The sequence below is a fragment of the Manis javanica genome, chromosome X, assembly GCF_040802235.1.
Source record: "Manis javanica isolate MJ-LG chromosome X, MJ_LKY, whole genome shotgun sequence".
In the NCBI taxonomy this organism is placed as follows: domain Eukaryota; kingdom Metazoa; phylum Chordata; class Mammalia; order Pholidota; family Manidae; genus Manis; species Manis javanica.
Window position 1 is genome coordinate 6,032,851 of NC_133174.1, and position 27,354 is coordinate 6,060,204.

The 27,354-nt window shown below is 40.1% G+C and overlaps 1 protein-coding gene across 1 annotated transcript in view; it reads right to left on the minus strand.

The window, feature by feature from the left end:
- MID1 (midline 1) overlaps nt 1-24,245 on the minus strand; it is a 332,705-nt gene extending 308,460 nt beyond the window's left edge. Inside the window, exon 1 of the mRNA XM_037013449.2 lies at nt 23,849-24,245. The gene's annotated coding sequence lies outside the window, so the exon portion shown is untranslated. The remainder of the gene's footprint in view (nt 1-23,848) is intronic.
- Between the last annotated feature and the right edge of the window lie 3,109 nt (nt 24,246-27,354).

The window sequence follows — 27,354 nt, forward strand, 5'->3', positions numbered from 1 at the left end:
ATACTGGATTTAGTTAGTTCCAATTTTACACATGAGAAATTGAGACTAGAGAAGTTGAGATACTTGTCCAAATTAACATAGTTGATAAGTGGAGAAACTGGAATTCAAACCCAGGCTGTCTGGCTCAGAATCTATGCTCTCAAGCATTGAGTTGAAAGAGCAGCAATGTTTTTTGAAGATTGATCATAAGACAATGATATAGTTCTTATACTTATTAAAGAGTCAAATCCAGAAAGAGGGAGAGGATTCTACTTACAGTGATTCTGACACAGAGTACACAAATATGAGTGACGAAAAATAGGTCTGGGAAGGTGGGCAAGGGCTAGATCATGAAGAAGAGCCTTTCCAGGGATACCAGAATTTGGAATGATGAAAGATCAGACTAGGACTGATCCATGACGAAGTTTCCAATGAGGAGAGGTGAAATGAAGAAAATGTAGACAATTTAATAATTGTCATAAAGGCAAATTTACTTAATATAAATGACTGCTTTTTATTCTAAGATTACACCCTGCTTATTTTTTTAGTGGTGAAATGTCCATTCTTTAGATATGTTGTATGTAAGATAGCAATTTGGTTATGTCATTAGTGGAAAAATTTAAAGTTGGCAACCAATATTAGTCCCCTGCCATTTAAAAAACCATATTGGTTCCTGAAATTTGAAGATACGGGAAGCAATGCATAGGAAATATCAGGATAAAGTAATATAAAATATCTTAGAGAGATCAGATATAGTAAGGGCAAAAGCACTGAATGGATTAGGCCAAGAAGAGGTCATCAGTGACATTATTTGGGAACAGTTTTAACAGAGTATTGAGGATAGGAGGCAACCTACAATGGGGATAGACAATTCTCATTTATCTCCAAGCAACTAAACATGAGAGGCCATACAGAAAAAAAAATATATTGGCTCATTACATACATGTAGTTGCATTCAGCTGCTGTTAGGCTGTCATATCTTTAAGACACATGGAAAAGAGGGGTCATAAGGAAACTAAATAATTTAAGCCATAGCTCTAAAACAGAAAGATTCCCAAATTCCAAAAATATCCATTTGACTCAATCAAGAAAAAAAACCCAATTGTTCATCAGCCTTTTTACACCCTTTCTCTTTGGAGAGAGGGCCCGGACACAAAACAGAGCAACTAGTGACCTCCTGTCATGCCAATATTCTGCCAGACTGGAAACTACATAAACACTGGCATCCTAAAACACTCCTCTCTGAGCATTTCTCTGAGGGATCAAAGCAGTGACTAGGGATGCATGTCACCATCAGCATTTTAATCATTACAGTCCTGCTCTGCCTGGCCCAAAGTGGGGAAGACACCTGAGACTGGATTTTATGTCCTTTCCAGAGGTTGAAAGGCATAGAACACAGGTCTCCCAGCCACTAGCCTAGCTTGCCCTAGGAGCTGTTTGGGAAACATGCTTAAGTTCCCATTGAACCAATGTGGAGAGTTAATCACAAGCCAGGGCACTCTGAATTGAATGTTTGCCTCTGATGAACTGGCAGCTAGTCCCCTGCATCTTCCCCTTCACACTGTACACCCTCAGTGAGGAGGTTGTCTTTATAACCTGAAGGCCTGGAAACATTTTAAAACCTGAATTGGCCTATTACTGGAGACTAGTGCTGAGCCTCCTGGGATAACATCAATCTGCAGGTTTCCCCTAGCACTGAAGATATATTTCATCCTATAATTGAAAAATAGATTTGATTTATATTCCATTGTGTCAGAGCCTACACTTGGCTCTCTCACTGGAGAGGTCTGGGCAACAGGGAGATGATCTAGTTTTGAAAAAAGACACTCCACAGACACTCGTGGGGAACACTGCAAAAACAGAGCCAGAGTGATGTTTGAAAAAGGATTCTGATGCCTCTTTGTAGATTTGGGGTTAAGCTGAGGGATGTGAAGCATGGAGAGCCCAGACACAAAACAGAGCAACTAGTGGCCTCCCGTTTGGGGACTAGCATTTGCTGAGTCCCACTGCATACTGGACACTTGTCATATGAGTTCACTGAATCCTCTCAACATCCCCGAGACTGGGTATCATTATCTCTGTTTTAAAGAAGAGCAAAGAGAGTCCAGAAAAAAGGGTCACAGACATGGAAAATGACTGAATGGTCATTTGAACTTGAATCCAAGTCTGTCTTGCTCTGAGGCCAAATTCTTTCCTGTGCTTCACAAGAAACCCTGCTCTCTCTCCAAACAGTTGCTTGTTGTCCAACAGGCTGAGCTTGTAAAGTGTGATCTTTCTGCCCAAAAGGCAGTGTATCCAAGCAAAATAACCCAAGATTACATGCTCTTGACTCAGGCAGTGACACGTAGGACATTTTCCTGTGGAATTTATGTTGTGAACGGTTAGCATTATTTTCTTCAGGGAATATCTGGAAGCCACCTATCTCTTGTCAGGGCTACCTTAGGAAACACAGTGACAGTGGGAAGCCCTCACAGCCTAGTGAATCCTGGGCAACCTTCCCTCTGAAGCAGAGGTGGACAAACATTTTCTGTGGCTAGTCAATGTTTCAGGCTGTATGAGTCACACAGTCTCTGTCGCAACCAGTCAACTGCGCCATTGTAGCCCCAAAGCTGCCATGGACAATATATAAATGAAAGAGTATGGCTGTGTGCCAATAAAATTACTGATGGAGACATGTTTGAATTTCATATAGTTTTCACTTGTCACAACATATTATTCTTCTTCTGAACTTTTGCAAATTAAAAAATGCAAAAACTATGCTTAGTGCACATGGAACATTTTCCAGAATAGACCACATACTAGGCCACAAAAAGAGCCTCAGTAAATTAAAAAAGATTAAAATTCTACCAACCAACTTCTCAGATCACAAAGGTATAAAACTAGAAATAAATTGTTCAAAGAAAACAAAAAGGCACACGAACACATGGAGGCTTAAGAACAACAAATTCTCCTAAATAATCAATGGATCAATGACCAAATTAAAACAGAGATCAAGCAATATACAGAGACAAGTGACAACAACAGCACAAAGCCCCAACTTCTGTGGGACGCAGCGAAGGCAGTTCTAAGAGGGAAGCATATAGCAATCCAGGCCTATTTAAAGAAGCAAGAACAATCCCAAATGAATAGTCTGAAGTCACAATTATTGAAATTGGAAAAAGAAGAACAAGTGAGGCCCAAAGTCAGCGGAAGGAGGGACATAATAAAGTCAGAGAATAAATTAGTAAAATTGAGAAGAATAAAACACTAGAAAAAATCAACAAAACCAAGAGCTGCTTCTTTGAGAAAATAAACAAAACAGATAAACCCCCAGCCAGACTTATTAAGAGAAAAGACAATCTACACACATAAACAAAATCAGAAATGAGAAAGGAAAAATCACGATGGACACCACAGAAATACAAAGAATTATTAGAGAATACTATCAAAATCGATATGCTAACAAGCTGGAAAACCTAGAAGAAATGGACAACTTCCTAGAAAAATACAACCTTCCAAGACTGACCAAGGAAGAAACAGAAAATCTAAACAGACTAATTACCAGCAATGAAATTGAATTCATAATAAAAAAATTACCCAAGAAAAAAATCCCCGGGCCAGATGGATTCACCACTGAATTTTATCAGACATATAGAGAAGACATAATACCCATTCTCCTTAAAGTTTTCAAAAAAATAGAAGAGGAGGGAATACTTCCAAATTCATTCTATGAAGCCAGCATCACTCTAATGCCAAAACCAGGCAAACACCCCACCAAAAAAGAAAATTATATACCAATATCCCTGATGAACATAGATGCAAAGATACTCAACAAAATATTAGCAAATCAAATTCAAAAACACATCAAGAAGATCATACACCATGACCAAGTGGGAGTCATCACAGGGATGCAAAGATGGTACAACATTCGAAAATCCATGAACATCATCCAGCACATCAACAAAAAGAAGGACAAAAACCACATGATCATCTTCATAGATGCCGAAAAAGCATTCGACAAAATTCAATATCCATTCGTGATAAAAACTCTCAACAAAATGGGTATAGAGGGCAAGTACCTCAACATAATAAAGGCCATATATGACGAACCCACAGCCAACATCATACTTAACAGAGAGAAGCTGAAAGCTTTTCACCTAAGATTGGGAACAAGACAGGGATGCCCACTCTCCCCACTGTTATTCAACATAATACTGGAGGTCCTAGCCATGGCAATCAGACAAAACAAAGAAATACAAGGAATCTAGATTGGTAAAGAAGTCAAACTGTCACTATTCGCAGATGACATGATACTGTACATAAGAAACCATAAAGACTCCACTCCCAAACTACTAGAACTAATATCTGAATTCAGCAAAGTTGCAGGATACAAAATTAATAAACAGAAAATCTGTTAGTTTCCTATACACTAACAATGAACTAGCAGAAAGAGAAATCAGGAAAACAATTCCATTCACAATTGCATGAAAAAGAATAAAATACCTAGGAATAAACCTAACCAAGGAAATGAAAGACCTATACCCTGAAAACTACAAGACACTCTTAAGAGAAATTAAAGAGGACACTAACAAATGGAGACTCATCTTATGCTCTTGTCTAGGAAGAATTAATATTGTCAAAATGGCCATCCTGCCTAAAGCAATCGACAGATTTCATGCAATCCCTATCAAAATACCAACAGCATTCTTCAATGAACTGGAACAAATAGTTCAAAAATTTATATGGAACCACAAAAGACCCGAATAGCCAAAGCAAATCCTGAGAAGGAAGAATAAAGCATGGGGGATCTCACTTATTAACTTCAAGCTCTACTACAAAGCTACAGTAATCAAAACAATGTGGTACTGGCACAAGAACAGACCCACAGACCAGTGGAACAAAACAGAGAGTCCAGATATTAACCCAAACATATATGGTCAATTAATATATAGTAAAGGAGCCATGTATATACAATGGAGAAATGATAGCCTCTTCAACAACTGATGTTGGCAAAACTGGACAGCTACATGTAAGAGAATGAAACTGGATCATTGTCTAACCCCATACACAAAAGTAAATTTGAAATGGGTCAAAGACCTGAATGTAAATCATGAAACCATAAAACTCTTAGAAAAACACATAGGCAAAAATCTCTTGGACATAAATACGAGCAACTTCTTCATGAACATATCTCTCTGGGCAAGGGAATCAAAGGCAAAAATGAACAAGTGGGACTATAGCAAGCTAAAAAGCTTCTGTACAGCAAAGGACACCATCAATAGAACAAAAAGGCATCCTATAGTATGGGAGAATACATTCATAAATGACATATCCAATAAAGGGTTGACATCCAAAATATTTAAAGAGCTCACACACCTCAACAAACAAAAAGCAAATAATCCAATTAAAAAATGGGCAGTGGATCTGAACAGACACTTCTCCAAAGAAGAAATTCAGATGGCCAACAGGCACATACAAAGATGCTCCACATTACTAATCATCAGAGAAATGCAAATTAAAAGCACAATGAGATATCACCTCACACCAGTAAGGATAGCCACCATCCAAAAGACAAACAACAACAAATGTTAGTGAGGATGTGGAGAAAGGGGAACCCTCCTACACTGCTGGTGGGAATGTTAATTACTTCAACCATTGTGTAAAGCAGTATGGAGGTTCCTCAAATAACTCAAAATAGAAATACCATTTGACCCAGGTATTCCACTTCTAGGAATTTACCCTAAGAATACAGCAGCCCAGTTTGAAAAATACATATACACCCCTATGTTTATCACAGCACTATTTACAATAGCCAAGAAATGGAAGCAACCCAAGTGTCCATCAGCAGATGAATGGATAAAGATGTGGTACATATACACAATGGAATATTATTCAGCCATAAGTAGAAAACAAATCCTACCATTTGCAACAACATGGATGGAGCTAGAGGGTATTATGCTCAGTGAAATAAGCCAGGTGGAAAAAGACAAGTATCAAATGAGTTCACTCATCTGTGGAGCATAAGAACAAAGAAAAAATCTGAAGGAGCAAAACAGCAGCAGACTCACAGAACCCAAGAATGGACTAACAGTTACCAAAGGGAAAGGGACTGGGGAGGATGGGTGGGAAGGGAGGGATGAAGGGGAAAAAGGGGCATTATGATTAGCACATATAATGTAGGGGGTGGTATGGGGAGGGCTGTACAACACAGAAAAGACAAGTAGTGATTCTATAGCATCTTACTACGCTGATGAACAGTGACTGTAATGGGGTATGTGGTGTGGACTTGATAATGGGGGGAGTCTAGTAACCATAAAGTTGCTCATGTAATTGTAGATTAATGATACCAAAAAAAAAACATGCTTATTAGCTCATGGGCCACACAAAAGCAGGTGGCAACTTGGATTTAGCCCAAGGCCATAATTTGCCAACCCCTGCTGTAGAGGATCATGCTTTATTTTTCACTTTTTCATGTATGTTTGATAGTTCATTTTTAGAAAGTTTACAAAAGTAGAAGAGAATTTCCATTGATAAATAATTAGTGAAAGGTATTGAGTATAACTTGACATTTTAAATCATATTAACACCAATTTTTGGTTACTAAGGTGGATCATAAGAATCAAAATTACATATTACTCTTTCTAAAATCATTTTTTACACAAAATTTTTATTTCGATAATTTTAGATTCACATGAAGTTGTAATAAGTAACACAAAGAAACTCCTTGCACCCTTTGTCTAATTTCCCCCTATGGTAACAGTTTGTAAAACAACAGTATAAAATCACAACTGGGATATTGACATTGATATAACCTATCTCTTACTCAGATTTCCCCAGTTTTACTTACACTGTGGTATGCATGTGTGTGTGTGTGTGTGTGTGTGTGTGTGTATTTGGTTCTTTACAGTTTTATTCCATATACAGATTTGTCTGTCTACCATGAGATCAAGATACGGAGCAGTTCCATTACCACAGGATTTCTTACCCTTTCAGAACTACATCCACCACCCTGCTAACTCCTGGCAAACATCTTTATGTCTAATATTTTGTCATTTCAAGAACACTATGTAAGTGGAATCATGTAGTATATAACCTTTTGGGATTGCCTTTTTTGACCCAGAATATTTCCCTGATGATTCATTCAGGTTAGTAAATGCATTGATAGTTTATTCCTTTTTATTGCTGTGTCATATCCCTTGGTGTAGATGGACCATAGGTTCTTTGACCCTCCACCTGTTGAGAACATCTGAGTTCTTTCCAGGTTCAGGCTAACATGAATAAAATTTCTATGAATGTTTGTATGCAGGTTTTTGTGTGAACATTTCATTTCTCTGGGATAAATATTTAAGAGTACAATTTCTGGGCTATATGGTAACTTCATACTTTCTACTTTTCAAAAATTCCCTCTGTACATATTGCAATAGCTTTTTTAACATCACAAAACACTTGAAAACAAATGATGCCTGAAAAAAGGCCCCTTAAAGATTCCCTATCATCTTGTATCCTCACTTTACAGACCCAGGAACTCCAGACTAGAGAATTCAACTGACCCAAAAGAATTGCAAGTTACAGAATGGTTGGTGTGGGCTGAGCCAGCACAAGAAATCACTTCTTCCATCTTAATATTTAATGCTCTCATCCTAACATGCTGCATCAGTAAAATTACAGATGGAAACAACCAATGATGGGGTGCCTCCTATGACAGAAGGGACACGGTTTACTTGGCTCTTAGGGGCTCACATCCAAGCATGTGTTCCTGCCACAGCCTCCGCAGTGGGGTCTTGTATGGCACTTCCACTCAGAACTTGCAACTGCTTCATGCCACGGGCAAGTGACCAGGGAGCGCCAATGCCAACGTGCAGACAATGGTGAGTAATTCTCCCAAGTGCATATGGGAACTGGAAACTCAAAAGCTCTGTGACCACGGCAAGCAAACCCTTTCCACAGGCCTCAGGGGGTTGTGCAGGGGCCTGGTTAACAAGTCGACTACACTGACTAGAGAGGGTTAGACTAGGTTGGGTAAGTTACGATTCCTCAAATCTAAAGTCTTCCAGGTAAGTTCTGAGGTTCTGAACGGTCCAAAGAAGCATTCAGTTAGTTTCTACATTAGATCAGGCAGTTGGTTTTACTCGGCTGGCCATAAGCAGAAGTGCAGAGTTTCCACCTTCTTCCACTGTCTCCTCAGAATCTAGGAGACACTGCAACAGCAAGTCCTTATCTAAACCGATTCTATTTAAAACAGGGCCTTTGGACCAACTAGCAGCATTAGCATCACCGGCAAACTTGTTAGAAATGCAGACTCTTAGGCTCCACCCCAAGCAGAGTAGAATCAGAACCTCCGCAGGTGGGGCCCAGCCATCTGCCTGCAGATTCCGAAGCTCACTAAAGCCTGAGCACTGTCTTCAACCACTTCAGAACTATTTCAAGTAGACAATGGAAATGGCAGTCATAGCTTGCAAATGAGTTAAAAAAAAAAAAACGAACCCAGCCAACAAAACAGTTTCAGTCCCCCTCTGTCAACTACACAGTCTTTATGAGGTCAATATTGATACAAGCATAAGCCAGAGATGTTATTTCTGACATTCAACAGATCATAGCTTTCTTCACACATGCTGTATTTAAGTTATGTTTCAAATGAAAATGTTCAGTTTGTGCTTCTACTTAGCACCTATTTAAAATTCTTTATCAAACTGTAATTTCCTTGAGGGCAGGAAGCATGTGTCTCCATAGCCTAATAAATAGGTGCCTAATAAATGGTTGTTGAACAAACGGATAGCTTGTGTTTTATGTTACAGTTGCTTCGTCCTCTCAACCATGCACTGTAAGACTGCAGAGGATGCTGGATTCGTGAAAATATTCTGACTATTGTTGAATGAACAACAACTGAGTAAACTGTATCTTTGGTGCTATTGCACAGTCTGCAAATAATTTTACTCTGGACATTATTTCCATGTGCATGTGGGAAAAACCAATTTCATATGTACCATTTTAAATACTGTTTAACAAACATCATGCCCTACAAAATGGGATTTGAGAGCATGTTTGCGGAGGCTTGTGGGTAAACAAAGGTTCCTGTGACAGAAGGGAGAAAGATCCCTAGGGGAACATTAAAGAGGAAGGAGGCAATAGATACCCAGCCAGGTGAGCTGCCAGCCTCAGTTTCTGCTTCTGCCACAGATTTTCTAGTTAAGAAACCAAATTACACAGTTTCACCAGATGATCCAATTTCTGGCATTAAGGTAGGGATGTCTTGAGCCTTTTGAAGTTGAGCTTTTAGGTTTTTCTTCCTTGCTGGTTATTTTCTAAGATTGAGAGTAGCTGACACTTCCCCAGCAATGCACTGGGGCAAATAAGCACTCTTGAAGGATCAGATATGTGTGAAGGAAAAACAACATCTGTGCGCAAGGATCTAAGATGACTTAGCAAGGAAGATCTATGCTTTTTAATTTTCCTACAGCTCATTTGAAGGACAGGAAATTCTAAGTGTTTTCCTCAGTGGTCTTTGTTATAAAACACTATAGAGGGATACAAGTTTTGTAATCTACCTTTCAGTAAAACAAGCAAATAAATCATCTATGCCTCAGAATCTAAGAAGAGGAAGAAGTAAAATTAAGTGTTTATGATAAGTAGACTTCAGCATGAAGTATTCTGGAAAACTTCCACAAGGATGAATAATCTTAGGATGACTTCACCATGGTTTTCTTTTCCATCAAAAGAACATTTCCTTGAGAGTGATAGGAAGAAGAAACGGCTACGGATGTTAAGTGCTTTCATTTAATATTGCTGCCATATTTGGATCTTACAGAACTAGGATTTTGTGGCTGATTAGAGTTTTTGCCCTCTTGACATGTGTATTTCTAAAAGGACCAACATGCTTCTGATCCAAGAGGAAACACAAAACTAGTCCGGGTAAAACATCGTCTTCCAAACAAATTTAGCTTTGCATTTAATTTGTTGAAGTATTTCACAGAGAATTTGTCTCCAGGCAAAACTCTTAAAAGCTAGTTTTGAGCCAACATACCATTACAAAGGTTGCCTGCAATCACTCGAATATTTTAGTAGCATTAGTTCAAATTTATTTGAGCAATGTTTTACATGCCAAGCCTCGGGCTGATCTAGTCTCGGAAAGATTCTTTAAAGGGATAAAGCTGTCCATTGTCAACTGAATGGACAGAAAGAAAATGATAGAAAATGAATGTCCACCTTCAACTCTGGCAGATCACTGTCTTGACATGCTATCAGTCCTTTCATTAGCTATATTAACAAAGAGATTCTTAGTCCTGTTTAAGTCCACAGACCTGTGAAGGAAGTCTAAACAACTTGGAGTGACTTGGAGTAAAAGCAGTATTAACCAACAAATTCAAAAGCTTTTTAGTGGGTACACTCTTACCCAGAGGCAGTGTGTTCTGAATGATTCGTCCTTCAGAGTGACAGTTACATAGTTCACATGTTTATCAAATATTGGCCCATCACTCTCAAGGAACTTAGCAGGGTTGATACTAGTCAGCAGTTACTGAGCCCTTACTCTGTGCAGAATATGGAACATATGTTGCCTCCTTTACTCTTAGCAAATGACCCTGGTGGGCAGGTGGTAAAAGAAGCCAAGGTTAGGGAGTTAACTGTCAAGAGTGTGAAGTCCAGCTAGCAAGAGGCATGGCAGAGCTTCGAATCCAGGTCTGCGTGGCTCACGTTTGTTCTCCTAATCTCTATGTCATTTGGCACCTCCTTATAGGGCATGGGATAGCTAGTGATGGTGGCTGTGGAAAACTGAGTACTGTGAAAACAAGGTGAGTTCTTTTCCACATCTTTCCTTAGCTTGCACAGGAGGCAACACATATATACTAGTTTTCTTTTGGCTTATCTATGGAGGGATAATTTGCATCCTGTATGCCTCTGTGCATGTGCGTGTGTGTGCGTGTGTGCATGTGTAAGAGAGAAACAGAAACACTCGTTTCTTAGAACTATTTTTAAAAGCTCAAAGACCACTCAAAACTAATTAAATGAAATTAATTTGAACTATAATTTATCCCCCTAACTCACACCCCTTACCTGTGACTTATAGAATACTATATTCTTTTTTTCAGACACCACATTGTACTTGTTACATTTACTCCATGCAATGACCTCAAATTTTTCTCCACCTCATTCTTTTTCTCTCCCCAGTCATGAGACAGTGGGTGTGCCCCCCAATTGCTTCCCTTTGGTATGCACTCATTTCCTCTCTTCCGTTTTCATAAATTCAATATTTGGAACCCAGAGACAGCAAGAAACAAATAGATGTCAAGTGGAAAGAAATCACCACAACCTAACATTTCAAATGTTAGAACAAATGTGGAATGTAAGTCACTCTGGCCTCCCAGGTGCCCAATTAGTCCCCGTCTTAATTCTTTGGCAAATTTCGGGAACCCTCACAGTCCTCAAATGATCATCGTTCAGTGCTCTTCTCTTGGGAATTCCATGGCGGCCGGCTGCCTCCACGTAAGCCTAGGATCTGAGTAAGAGCCGTGTTCTTTGGATTACCGTGGGCGTACTCGTCTAGATGGCCTATTTCATAACATTCTACAAGTTACAGGACCCAGTATGTATAGGTATGGCCTCCCAAGCCTTTCTATTCACTGGACTAAGGAAAATCCTTTTACTAATCATTATATCTTATACCAATGTTTTCTCAAATCTGGGATCATAATTGATGGGTTTCGTTTTTCCCATACATAGAGCCTCTGTTTCATGGCTCTCATGTTCTTGAGCGGTCACATTGGCTTCAAACCTTTATTTGCCATCAAAGTAAGAGAAAATTGCCCACCGAGAGGCCCTGGAATACAGTCAGGCTATTAGAATTAAAGTGATGGTCCTCGGGAAGCTTATCTGTGAGGACATGTGCAGAGCCTGGAGAGCCACCAGACTGCCCAGCACATGCCAGGGTCAGAAAAATATGTGGGGAAGGAAACGGCAAACTATTTCAGGGCAGACTGAACCAGGCAGATCCACAAAGCTGTGGTCAGTGAGCCAAGCCCAGCAGGTCGACCCTCCTGTATGCAGTAAATGGAAATGTGAGCTTTCTTTTGGCCTAATATGCTAACACGGACCTATGACTCACACAGGCCCCAAAGACAACACATCCTGCAGCGGCCCAGGGCACTTTAGTCATAATGTCAGCCTTGAAAAAAGTCAGGAAAGTAGAAATGATGATCTTTATAATTTTTGTATACCTCAAGGGCCAATTAGCTATTAAACCATTTTAAAGAGTGATCATTTCAGGGAAACACTAAAAGAGACTTTAAAAATAGTCAGTTGGTTCCAGTGATTTGCGTCACAAAGAAACAGACCATCTTAAGTAACACATGGGCAATAAAAGCAAGCAGATGTTTTGCATTCTAACCGGGGCACTAATGGAGGTGCTGTGGCACTGGACCAAAGTAAAGTTTGCCATCTTCAAGACTGCCCACTGGACGTGGCAATACAACTGCATAACTTTGCGTCAAAGACGGTTAAGCTTTCCTTGACCACTTTGAGAATCATTTCCTGCTGCAGGTATGAATTAATAACTCACTGTTACCATACTGCATCAAAGTCGGTTCCTGAAATGGGCCTTGAAGTTTGTAAGATGCAAACTTGCCATAAAAACAATTCCTCGGGTTTCGAATTACAAACCTAAGTTATTATGAACGAAATCATAGTAAAAATAAACGAGCAAGTCCACACTCACATGAGACTGGATTTGGACTTTCATGTGAGGCTCTAAGCCCAGTAGGTACTGAGTCAAGCACTGGGTACTCGGGTAAAGCTTGACGGTGGAAATGGATTCAGATGAAATCTCCCTCCTTCTCCCCTTCAGAAATGCAAAGTGTTTAACAAAGATTAAGCCAGGTACTACTTCTGGTTCAATAAATGACTCCTGGGAGTATGGAAGGCATCTGGAGGATTAACTCTTTAGGCCACCGAATAATTCACTACCTTAGAATAATCGCTTATTAAATCATGAACAGTCAACCTGTGCTAGAGCGCTCACAGCTTGGAAGCTGGGATTCCTGCTCCGCCAGCCTTATGGAGTAGGGACATTTAAAAAGCAAACTGCATTCACACCTGTACTGCAGAATGTTCTAGTTACACAGATTAGACAGTCCCTGCCATCTTCAGAGGTCAGTTTCCCCGGGATGAACCCCACCAGGACATTATTACGCAGCCATTCCCTGGGACGTACTGTTTGGCTGGGAGTCCCCCCACGTGGGCGAACAGGGCTCCCTTCCCTTAAGCTTGCTTTCCTCTTGCTGCCTTCTGCTTGTCCCCCTCCGCTTCGGTGCCACTGAACCTTCCTTTCATCAAGACTCCACAGAACAATGGCTTTTCAGCTACCCACCAACCCAAGCACAATGTCTGTTTCACTTCAGGCTTGTTGATTTTTTTAATGTAACCTCCTCATTTCTTCCTTTCTTCAGTATTTCCCTTTTGGGCTCATTTGTTTTACTGTGCAAGCATTTCCCCTGAAACTTCATTCTCACCCTTTCTTTTGTTCTCTTTCTGTCCCTCTTTCTCGGTTTCCAGCATTTTCCAGTAATTTGTGGCTTGACCCTTCTTTTCTTGATACCTTAGTCCCCCACCTGTTTGTCTGCTGGGCTTTTGTTGATATATGGAGGGTGGGCCTGGCTGGGGAGGGGACAGTAGATTTTTGTTGCTTTGGGACCTCTCTTCGTCTGTCATTTCCTGCTTCCCTTCTCTTTTCTTTTACCCCACTGACCTCTTTGGACTTCCACTTCTACCTTCTGAATAATCATACTTGATCTTAAAATATTGTGACATTTTCTTTTTTTACACCTTTCATCTGACTTTGAAAAAATCAGTAAACAATGGCTATAGCTTGCCCTCCTTAATATAGAGAAACTTTCAAATGGACAAATACATTTGTATATATGTAATATACATGGAAATGTGTGTAGATAGATACAGTGTTGCTTTATCACTGATAATGACTCTAGTAGATAAATCAAAGTGGATGTATTAACACTAATACATAGAAATAATCTACTATAACTATATAAGCTTTGAAAAGGTCTTGGAAGCAACAATACAAATTAGTTTTATGATAAAAATAAATCTGTTTTGGCAATATAACAATATACACATTTCATTGGGGTCACTCGTATCGTATATTGAAAGTTAACACTAACTTTGAAATTCCTGGTCAACAGCAATAAATTATATACCACATGCACATACACACACACACCCCACTGTTATTTTCCCCACAGAAGGCAGGCCAATTATAAATAAACTTTTGTATAAACTAAAACTCATATATTGACTTGTGCTACCAAAATACAGCCTGGAGTAAACAGAGAAACAAATTACTCAAATGGACAAATATATATAAAGTAGGCTATTACGGAGATAACACAGGACAGATTTTATTAACTAATTTATGGCCCACAATCTATTGGCAGAGGCCTTCCTCCTCCCCAGTTTCAGTCTCTCTGAGCAGGATAAACAGACCAGAAGAAGCCTGATGCTGTGTAAAGCTCACATCTTTATCTTTGCAGGAGCTTTATCTGGGAGCCTGGAAACAGAAGTTCTCACCATTTTTTACTCATTGTAATGTTTGATGTGTTTTCTCTTTGCTGTCACCTTCACTCTGGATCACTCTACCAGGTTCCTTCATTATCTCTGAACTATTGGCAAATGATTTATTGGCAGGTAACCACATTTACGGGCAAAGTGAACTCTTTCTCTGGTTTGACACTGTCTAGCTCTGGCTTCTTGCTATTGCGCTGTGACTCCTAAAACATCCTGACTTGGAGCAGCTCCTACTGCACATGCTAATTGGGAGCTTCTATGGAATGTTCCTGCTTTGAGCTCAGAAAAACTAAAACCAAGTGGGTCTTTACGAAGTGAAAGAAGTGAAATGGTAGCCCCTCAGGGAAACACAATTCAGATTTAGAATTTGCCTTTTTCATTGCCCTTATATCTTGAAATACATCTGCACCAAAATGGACCGTGTAGAGAAAAAATTATGCAGGCAGGGGAAATTAGTGAAAAGAGGAAGCTCTTAAGAACCGTGCCTAGGACTTCATGTCAGGTAGCAGCTTCCACTCCACTTCCTTCCAGACCCCTCCCACACACTCCAGTTCCAGCCTGGGCGCACACAGCAACATCGCAGAGATTCTGATGGAGACCTAAGCACAATCCGGTTATCTGAGAGTTCATGAGAACAAACATTTCACAATCTTCCACCCAAACATCACACAAGTGAAGTGACAAAATGGAATGCCTCTTGCTTTTTCTGACACAGTTTTCTATGTGACAGTAAGTATTTCGTGTGGGGAAAAATAACTGAATGGGGTCTTGATGGGAAACTTCATCTTTTGGATAATTCAGTGAGAGAGAAACAGTTCTAAAACAAAGAGACTTAGTGCATGTCAAGAACACAGGGAAAGAAAGGGAACAAGGTGACAGGAGGAGTGAATGTCGGTAGTGACTTGGGTCCCACAGTGTGAGCACACCTGGAATCTGCAGGGCTTGGCCCCTTCTTGTCTTCACCTGCCCAGCCCAAGGTTGTCCTAACCCTGTGGCTGCAGCTCTCACCACCTAGTGGCTCCCTTTAATGAGAGACTATGTGGAAGCCAGAAAGGAATTCGCTGAGGTCATTCAAGGGCAGTGAAATTACATGTGTTGAATAAAATGCTCTTCCTAAATTGATGCTAGAAAAACAGAACGGCAAAACCTTCACCCAAACCCTACAGGGAGTGTGAACTTAACTGAGTGTGCTCATCTGTTACTGCAAACTCTCAGGTTACAGCTTCCTAAATCCTATAGTCCTCTTACAAGTGATAAGGGATCTCAGCTGAGTAAAGCAATGTAGCTTATTTCTATAGGGGATCCCTTAATCCAGGCTGAGGGAGAGGAGACGGGTTGGAACACAACAGAAGGAATTTACCAGACAACTGCCCTGTACATTATCAATAAGGAGAACACTTCCCTTAGGGAAACTGACATATGGAATGTTGAGATCTCAGCTGTCAAGATTCTCACCCCTCGGCCACCCGCCAGGAGGTCCCTGAAAGTAGCTATTCTTCTTCTAGGCTTCACTGCTGGTGAATTTGCAAAATAATACAAATAACTCGTGTATGTAGGACCTTTTACCATATATGATGTTATTTTGATTGTCTTATAAACTCTGTGAGGTGGATGTTCATGGCCTTATTTTTAAACATGGGAGAACTGAGGCTCAGAGAAACTTAGCAACACACAGCTAGCAAATGCAAGAGCGAGGACTCGAATCCACACCAAGACTTTCAGCCACAAAGCTCATGCATTTTCTGTTCCATCAGGCTACAACGATTCCTTTCCCTACCCACAAACCAGGTCAACTTTCCTTGTTCCCTACATCATTAGTATATCCCACTATTCCTCTAACTAGGTGAAATGCATTCTGGGGAGTCTGCCTTGACACTTCCTGGTCCCTCATGATGACCCATGTCTCATTTGCCACCCATTCTTGTCTATTTTCCCTCTGAAATGTAACTGAAATCCATCCACTTCTCTTTATCTCTACCACCATAATACTAGTATAAGTAGACATCATCTTTCCTTGGACCCATGTCCTAGGCCATGGTCTAGTTCACCCATGTTCACTCTGACACACCTCTGACCTATTCTCCAGGTTGCTGCCAATATGGCCTTTCTGAAAGACAAATGTCAGCCCTCAACAAAAACTCCCTAATGCAGTCTGGTCCTTTCCCACCCCTCCAAACATACCAGCTCTCACCCTTTCCTACTACGTCTCAGTTTGAGCATCTCTTTCTGGGGGAAGCTTTCTCTTGACTTCCTTTCTGATTAGCTAAGTCCTCTCAGTACAATCTCATGGCAACATATCGCTGCGCTTCAGAGATTTTATTCCAGGCTCACCTTTACCCCTGTTTGCGTGATATTTAATCAATTATTTGTCTCTTACAGTAGACGCTACCTATTTGACTGGAGGCTCCACTTTAGCCTTAGCATGTAGGGTGATGCCTGGGCAGAGCAGAAATTTGATAAATGTTGTTGAATAAATGTTGAGCTTCTCCTTTCCTTTTTCTCTTCTCCTGCCCTCTCTCCATTCCTGGATCCTCATCCTTGTGGGATGGGGGACATACATTCTATTTCATGAGTTCCCAGGGGAAATTCCTTCCAGTTTAATATAGCTGATATTGGGATGCATCTTACACTTGTTCTTGTTGTTGCCCAGGCTGCATCGTGATACAATTGTCATTGCCTGCCCATTCTCAGTCATAGGCGTTCGTAGTGTTGTAACTTCCACTGAGGTCTACTCATTATCTGAAACAAGCCCCACCCACTAGGAGAAGAGAAGTCTCATGTCTGGCAAAGCCTCTCAAAGAAACAGAAAGGAGGCAGGGTTTCCTCCAAGTCGGAGAGAGATCCTAACAGGGTGCAGGTGGGACTGGAGGAAAGCTAGACAGATACCCAAGAGATCTATGGAACCCACCAGGCATGCTAGTTCTTAATATATTTGTGGACATGTGGTAGAACTGTTAAAAATGAGTTTCCTGAGAAGTGGAGTAACTTGGTGGATATTCCTGGGGGTTGAATGGACAACTGCATGCCCAGCTAAGACCATTTCACCAGGTAAGACCATTTCAGGAATGAATATAAGTCTGATCATTCCCTTTGTTAGAGACTCAGAGACAGTAGAGAAGGTCTTTTACAAGAAATGCTGTATTTTGGCATATTTTGGCACCAGGCACGATGGCATGGTGCAGAAAAGGACACATGTGACAACTCTAGTTGAAAAGTGATTTAGAAAACTTGGAATCCTAAAAAGTTTATCTCACCTGTATTTTCCATCTTATATACACACAGAAGGAATATATGATTTAAAAAAAAATCTAAATAAGCCTAAAATAATTCTTTCAATAAATGTAGCATAAAATATTTAAATACTAAGAAAACATGTGCTACAGTCTAACTGGAAGAATTGTTTTCTTTATTAGTGTTGTATCTTATAATAGATGGTATCTCAAGTTCAGTGAAAATAAGTCAGAAATAGAGTCACTTGATATACACTTTGATAAAGTCACGGCTCTGGACTGAATTCTGTTCCCTCCAAGGTCATATGTTGAAGGCCTAACCCCCAGGGGGATGGTGTTTGGAGATGGTGCCTTTGGGAGGTAATTAGGGTTAGATGAAGTCATGAGGGTGAGACCACCATAATGGGATTAAGCACCTATATAAGAAGAGGAAGAGAGAAAACTTGCATTCTCTACCAAACGAGGATGAGGCAAGAAGGCAGCTATCTGTAAACCAGGCAGAGGGCTCTCAGCAGACACTGAATCTACTGACACCTTGATGTTGGGCTTCCCAGCCTCCAGAACTGGGAGAAACAAATGTCTGGTGTTTAACCTACTCAGGCTGTGGTATTTTGTTACAGCAGCTGGAGCTGACACATACAGCTGCCCTATTTTCTCATCTAACCAGCACAGGATGGTCTCCACTTGCCTTAGCCAGGAGCAAACTCTTGGCCATATCAGCCCATGTTCTGTCCACATCACAGGTGCCACATCAGATTAAATGTTACATTCCACTGGGGTGCGATGCTGTGGGTGGGGAGCCAGAGAAAGAGAGTGGGGTACAAGGGGACCCTGGGGTCCATCCTCAAGACCTCTGGGAAATGGGTGTGAACTGAAGCCAGGGAGATGTTCTACTTGTTAATAAAACAAGTGACTTTTATCAGTGAATTTACTAATCCAGTCCTTCCCACCATTACTGGTGGAAAAGCTTTCAAGTGGTCAAATTAATGAACACAAAGTGAGCAATTTTGTTTTGCCTTGAAAACTTGCTTCTTTGGGAAAACACCTTAAAAGGGGAAAACTTATATTTGAGATAACATAGATGTTACAGAAGGAAGAAGCCTTTAGAACAAGGGTCTCAAACAAACAAACAAGCAAAAAACCTGAAGGGGACAAACAGGTAACTCAAATAAGTCAAGAGAACCTGGCACAAGACATTAGAAAGTATATCATACTTCACTGAAAAGCAAATTTTAAATCGCCAAGAAGGCAGAATTACCCACGGGCCATTAGTATGTGTGCTTCCGCTTCTCCAATGTCTTAATTGTTTACTTGAAGATGCCTAATCCACTCTCCCTCCTTTCAGATCCAACTGGTACTTATTGATTGGCCTCATGCCCAGCATTGCGTGAGGTGCTTTCACAGACATGACCGTTTTCACAAACTCATAACTGCCCAATGAATTGTGTATTTATGTCTCCATTGATAGATGAGGAAATTGAATCCCAGAGAAGTTTAAGATGACTTGGCCAAACCCACCATCCACTGCTTTGGAAGAAACTTGGGAAACACTGCTATTCTTTTGTTTCTTAACTTTAAGCCAAGTGTATCAGTTCGAGTAAACTTGTTATCCATTCTCTAGAAGTTTATATACTGTTTTGTCCCCCAAGGCAGTACATGATGAGTGTGTCAGGACAGATCTAAATAACTGCACAATTAGATACTCAGGGGGGAAAATAATTTTGGTTTAAATAGCAAAGGCCACTGTTGCAGGACAATACCTATAAATAATGCAGCATTTCCTGGCTCAAGCTCTTTAACCAAATTCCAATTCTGTCACGTGTTAGAACTCAAACTGTCAAAATGAGAAGGTTCTGCTTAATTTCATTTCAGTCTCAAGTTTAGACGAGTGAAGAACAACTCACAAGAGAGTGTGAGCATATGAGGACATAGCATTAGAGCCATTCTTTATGCAGGCCCAGCTATTAAGTACCAAGCATATCTGAGAAAGCTCTATTCCACAAAGCACTACTATCCATTTTTTACTGTCCTTTTAAATAAAAAATAAAATTAACTGAACCCTTGGCAATAATATGTAAAGTTACTCAATTTTTTGAAAGGTTCTCTCACAGAAGATTCTTTATATGTGATTGCAAGCAATTAATTAAAAAATGGAAATGTACTCTTACACTTAACTAGAAGTCCTAGTCCTATCACCTTGCCAGCTATCCTTTCTTCAAATATAAATATATTTTAAATTGGTTTTGCCAATGCCCTAGATACTTGGAAAATCCGACTGGCACAAGGCAGTTATTAATTCACACTCTCCAATTCAAAGCCTTGCACATACAACATTAGAAGTAAGAACAGCTGCTTTTGTCTGCTTCATAAGAATGTCACTGGAACTTGTACCTTAATAATTTCCAGTGGTCAAAAGGCAATAGAAAAGCTCTCGAGTTATCCAGTACTCCTGGAAGTATCTCCTCTTCATGTGGTGCCCCAGGAAGACCCCACAACCTGAGAAAGTGTGGTCTTGAAAATGACATTAGCAAAATGTATTATAAAGAGGCATCATCCAGCTCTCTGTCATTTATTAGGGCTCTGCAGGGAGCAACGTGATATCTTTCTTCTGCAAGTACACCAAGATCGTCGGCTTCTACCTGACATGTTCTGAATGGGAAATCGTCCTTTCACTGAAAGCATGAGCATCATGACCTGTGTGTTATCCGTCTTATGCCCACTGGTTGGGAAGCTCTAATGTAAAGAACCTCTCCTGCTTATCAGTGAAAAAGTAAGTGGTCGAGTAAGTTTGTAACAAAGCATGCTTCATATGCTGCACAGCATTCAAGCAATGAGATTTCTCTTTGCAGAAATGCTATCAGTGGCATGAAGATTTGGTTAAATTCATCTGTGTCTTATATACCCACTTTTCCTCCAGAGTACTTAGCATAGGACTTCAAAAGGCACTCAATAAATATTTGCTGAACGAATGTACCAGGAATTAATAATGCAAAATGTTTTTGAAAAGGTAATTGATGTCAAATGGTAGGCAGAGAAAGCCAGAGAAAGTTCACCAGGGATAGGAATGTGTGCACAAATTTGGTACAGGATCCAAGGAAAGAATTTACATTTAATAACCAAGTTTTGAAACCAGGTTCATTCTGCCACTGCCTCTGGACTAGGCCCCAATGGTGGCAGGAGAATCCCAGCCAAACAAACCAGGATAGCTATTTGAGAAACGGAAGTGTAAATGGTAATTAAACATTAGGAAGGATCCCATGGGAAGCACTTTGCCATCAGCTTTCCAGGAGATCTTTAAGACCAAAACAAAACACACACATGCACACGCACATCCACACGGACACCTCTTTACATTCTTTATGGAATAAAGAGAGCAAACTGGACGGCATACAGAAGACCTTGACATCTCCACCACAGCATGAAAAACGATAAAACTAGGCTATTTTTCTTCACCTTGAGCCCCAAGGCCCAAGTTAGCACAGTGTGGCAAAATTTGGACTTGCTTGATCTATATTCTGGACCTGGATTGTCAGTTTCCTAACTTTTACACATCATGACAGATGTAGAAATCAATCCTATCTGCATGACATATGGGGGCAAACTGGGGAAGCTATGTGGCCCAGAGGAAACCTTCGGGGGGATACACCCAGCCTAGGCACAGCCTGATGGCCCAGATGGCAAGAGGGATCAACATCTGGGTATGTCTGCAACCCATTCACCATCTATCAGTGCCCTGTGGCCCTTCCACTGGGAAACTGTCTTAAAAAATGTTCTTCAGGGTGATCAGCCAAAAACTGAGCTATCAGATGAGTTTGTAGTAAACCATATTTTATGTGCTACACTTTTTCAGGGAGTCACAGCACATATTAGCAAATGAGCATATTAGACTCTGAGAAGACCTGTTTCTCTTCGTTTGTTTTTTTTTTTTTTTGCCAGTATTTCCATTGTTTTTAACCAGGACACCTAGTAATGTCCCACAGACAGAGGGAGCATGCTGAATGGTTACACCCTCCACCCAAGCACATGGTACTAGTGACTCCCAAGGGGCTGATGCAGCCATGCAGCATTCTAACTGCCTTCGAAGGAGGATTAGTTGAGATGCTGAAATAACGTTCACCTTCAAGAAGGAATCCTCCTGAAACTCTATTAACGCGGAAGTGTTAAATACAGTGACCACTATCATTGCCCCCACACGAGCTACTGAGGGGCAAAGGAAAGCAGATTCTGGAGTCAGAACTCCTGGACATGGAGTTCATATGCCACTGGTGAGGAGAACTGTGAACATGCAATTCAAGAACCCTCCGCTTACTGCTAGCCCACCCTGCCCCAGGAGACTTATCTATCTTTCTGGTTATATATTCCCTTGGCTGTTGATGTAATTAGTATATAATAATTGTGTACATATCAACTCACAGGAAGAATGGCCGACGTGCTGGTGGATTTGGCTTGGGGCCATCTCGTCGCAGGGTGAGATAGCCCAGCATAAACATCTGTTATTAACCCTATATTTTAAAATAATATTTTGTGTCTCCGGGGTTACTGATTTCCATTGAAAGCAGCTCAGTATCAAGACTCCTGTTTTTCTGAGCAGCACGTAGGAGATAACAAGCTTTAAAACACTTCCTCTTGTCTCCTCAGTTCTGCTGCTTGTGCTGTTAAGAATTTTGTTTACTAAAATATCTACTGTATCACACACTGCTGTTCTAGCTTTCTTTCTCGTAGACGTGAGCAGGTTTCATTTAAATCGAGTCCCTGTGAATGGTTATGCTTTTCCGGGTCAAAGGTCCTAAATAAAACTGGCCATAGCTTTTGTTTTTAGGAAAAAGCAGTTGCCAGTCCCTGTGTTAAATCAATAGCCTCACTAGGGAATGCACTACGCCTTGCAATTTTTAAAAAAGTGGTATTCTCTCAAATCTCATTGTCGCCCTGAATACTTTTCTTGAAATTAATTTTAGAAATTAATTTCTTAATATGAGGACTTGGAAATTAGGTCCTCATGCCCTTTGCTGTAATCAGTAGCACAATTTTGTTGCCCAAATTTAGGATTAAGACACTGTGCATAATAGAAAACAACAGTATTTCTCCATAGATGAGTAGTCAAATCATTCAAAACAATTACCTAAGCTAACTCAGTTAAGAAAACCACCTAGGCATGAAAAAATAAATAATAAAAATTTTTACCTGGTTCCAAATCACTTTTGACAGCTATACTGTAAAAAAAAAATAGGCTTTCTTCTCAAAATTTCTACCTGTGCCCTAGAACTCAGTTGGAATAGTTTTTTCTTCTTTCTCAGTTGCCTCTTATAATTGGCCAATCCCAAGTACAACTAAAATTCCCCTGCAAGACTGTTAAACACTTTCATATTTCCATGTTTAATTATATTCAGACTGGGAGTTTTGTATACATAGAGAATATAGCCAAATTTTAACTCAATTGACTGCAACGCCTTTGACATAAAGCTTTTATTCATCGTTCTTGCCTTATACATAAATAGACATACGCTACTTGTCAAAATGCAAGAGTGAGCTCCTTTACATTGTCTAGAACAAAGAGCTCAGCTCGGCTTCTTTCTTTCCTCAGTGTCTCAGAAGGTGTCCTTTATTACATGTGCAGGATGCAAGGATTTTGCTGCGGCATGAATGAAAAATGATACCTTCAGACTGCCTTTTTAGTGACAAATTGCACTTCTGCAGAATATCACACTGCCTGTGGTTTTAAGAACCCCACTTAAATTTACTATTACTTCCTTGGGGACTCAGACTTCTCACAAAGCACCCCAGGGCTCATTTCCACCGCGTTAGCGTGCAACAAAGATGAGAAAGTTTGCTTATCGCAATGGTAGAGAAACTCCTGGCTAGTAAAAAACACTCTCTGGAATATCTAAGGTGTTAAAAATCATCGCCTCTGCGGATTCTTGGTGTACAAAACAGGCAGGAAAACTTGTCAGGAGGTATTTGCGAAGCATTGTGTGTGTTCAGGAAGGAGCTGTGGGGTGAGAGGCTGAGCTACGCCTCTCCCCTTGCTTCCTGGGTGAGAGCAGCGAGGCGTGCCACTTAGCAGAAGCAAGCAGAGAGAGATCGGTAAGACTCACCGGCTTCCCCATTTTTCCCAGGACCGGGTTTTTGTTCCTCAACTGAGATCTGGAAGAGGCAAACCTGTAGGTCCTCCAAGCAGGCTGGCTCGGAGCAGCTGAATGGCTGGGGCGTTCAGGAAGCTTGCTCTGTCCAGCTCGGAATCACTCCCCCTCTTGAGGCTGTGTGCTTACACGCCTCCCAGTCCGCGCAAAAATCCGCCAAACTCAGGTCAGCCTAACAGGTTTCCTTATATAGGTAAACATGAATTGCATTCCTGGTGAAAGAAGTTAACTAGGAATCCCGGTAACCTGGTTAACTCTACACACGCCAGAACGGCTCAGAGTCAGTCAGCCTGAGTAGGGTTTGGTTGCAGTACAAAGGGATTTGTGTGATTTAATTAAAATCATCTTTATCCTGCAGTCTGTAAAATTGGCCCCGCTCGTAACTGTGAGTCAACAGCTAGTATTCTGTGTCATGAGCTGTGACCAACCCTTATATTATCTCAAGGCACTGTAGGGAGAAAAACCAAAGTTTAGGATATTATCATTTGCCTTTCCTGTTTTTAAAACCAGGGTAACTTGTCTTGAAATTATTTTCAAAGAAGTGAATAGAACACGTGATAGGAAGAGAATGTGAATAAACCTCCCTCAAATAAGGCTGAATGTGTGAGCATAGAAACTATAGTCACTCAACTTTCCCAGGCCTGTGTAGCAGATAATGCAGTAGGATCATTTTGACTTTACTCCCTTTACACTGCAGTAATTGCTCCTATAGTTTTTGATCGGTAATGTGACACACGATGGCACTTATTTATTCTCCTTAATAGCACTTCTGAGCCCACATATTGAAGTGTTACTTGATGGCTTCAGGAAAGAAATCTGACTCATGAATTTGCATAATTATATGTAAAAAAGTTTATAAACAACTTCCTGTGCTTAAGAAGATAAGAAAATACCTCTTTAAAAGAATTCTGTGGAGGGCTTGACCCTAGGCTCAAAACACAGCTTTTAAATGTAAATATGTAACTTATATCCATTGTCTAGTAATTGGCTTTCCCCCCTACATTTATCTACCACTGAGTAAAGTAATAATTCTATTTGAGTCCAACCAATTCCACCGAAATCTTACTGTGAAGTAGAGACTCAAGAGTTTCCAATACTCAAGTGTTGGAGGGGAAGATTGCCTCCTAACTAAACCTATCTTAAAATGAATCATTTGTTCCAATTTCATTCTCTGGTGATTGCTCCTTGAGTGTGCCAATCTTACCAAAAATAGTTCAGTGGTGTGTGTTAGGTCTCTGCTTGGGAACGGAGTGAGACTGAAGGCTTACACACTACCTAGGCCAGCACCAACACGAACCAATCATAGACCTTCTATAAGAGCAGTAAAGTGGAAAAATCCCACCTTTAGGAAGGGTAACTACTCTTTGAATAGCATTTTACACTGGGCAAAGACTTTTGCATACAATTTTTCTTCATATCTCCACAGGAATGCTGTGAAGTATGTTAATATTTCCTTTTCATGATAACAAAATTTACTTGCAGAGATAAAGTGAATGGTCCAAAGGCTCCAGGATCAGTTTGTGGCAGACCCCAAATCCCGCATCTTCTAGAATTTAACTCCAGTAGAACTTCCAAAAATAAAATCAACTTCAAGAGACAGAAGAACATTAAAATGGCAGTTTTCCATGTTCAAATATAATTTATAATAATCGTATGTCCAGAGAGTTTAAATGCAATATACAAACTGATTAAAGTACTCTTTATAAAATTGTAACTTACTGCTAAAATGACTGCCTTTAAATGACTCCAGGAAGACCATAAGATGAGATAGGAAGTGTGTTTTTATTGAGTACGAATTTGGGTTATAAAATATTATGAAAATATAACTTTGCAAATATTGCACACATTTTTCTGTTCACAGTACACACATTTTGGCTGTATCAATTTAAGACTCATCTTGAGTCCCCCACTGGAAGGAATACTAGTGCTTTCTACTTATTGGGTTTTCATTAATCTTAAATAAAACTCTGTGTGCCATGCTAGGTAAATGGCTTTCACTAATACAGTGCATTTATGATCCTGCATCCCTGACGTTCTCATAATTCCCGCTGAAACAAGTTCTGTTTATGCAGGAACTTTAGAATTTGTTAACATGTTGATGCAAGACAAAGAATGCATTTTTTTTCCAGGGCAGGCTAAACCTTTAAGTGCCTTAACCTGGCCTCCAAATTTGTTCTTAAAATTCTAAACAAACAATCATTTAGGTTTTAAACACAAAATATCTTAGGCTGTAATTATTGAATTGAAAGGTCAAAATGAAATTTGGATCTCGAAGTAGTATATTTCAAAGAGGGAATATAACCCTCTGCTAAATCCATTTTGGATGCCTCAAGAAATTGTTTGGGAAAGGCTGGGTCACTGAAGTAGCACGAATTCAACCTAACCATACAGGACCCCAATGAAAGAGTACTTACAGCTGAATAATTGCACCATGCCAAAAAATAGCAGTTGTGGGAAACTAAATAAAAGACCTTCTTGAAGGGGAGAAGATATTGTGGTTTAACGAAAATATCAGAGGATAGATTTTAGAAATTCCCAATGACATATAACTAATGAGGAGTTGAGCTATAATTCACATCTCAGTCCATCAGATACCAGAATGTTTGCTATTTCTACAGCACCCTGGGTATACCACAGTAGATGCCTTTGAGTCAGATGATGCTTCATTCTAGATCTATGTCTTGGTTGTGTGGCCTTGGGTAAGCTACTTATAATGTTTCTGAGCCTCACATCCAAAGTGGAAATAAAAATGGCTGCACGCCTCACAGATTACTGAAAATACCTAATGACATTTAAAAAAAATCACTCCACATAGATTTGTTGATGCTTTCCCTGGTCCAGGCATTCTCCTAGGTCCTAGGAATAGAGAGCCACAAGCAAGGTAGGTATGACCACATTCGTGGAGCTAACAATCTTAAAGGAAAGACTGTGTATATCTATATTATGGAATGTGAAACTCAAACATTTCCCTAGATTTCTGATAACACAATAATGTTTAATCAAAGTTCCACATATATAAATATTAATAGGCAAATGGCCAAGCCAATGCTCTGTCTGTAGTTAGTACAAGTTGCTCTCACCGGCCAGACACTGGCCTTGCCACAATTGGACCTGGTGGACCCAGGCTGAGCCAATAACGTAAATATCAGGGAAGGGTAAACCTTAATGCATCCATCATATCATGACAATGTCCTTTTAATGGTTGAGGAGGACCAGCACGATCAATTGAAAAACATCTTGAAGATGCTCAGAAAGCTGGATATACATGGAGTTACTTTTATCTTTAATTCTGTATATAAAGAAGTGATGGAAAAGCATAAGAAAGTTTCCCCAAATACTATAGTTATCGATCTACTAATCTATTATTAATACACTTCAATACAATAAAGATTTAATTGGTTTGTACTATGGATAAAGATCCATAAAAGATACACACAGAAAAGGATACACAGGAAAAGAAT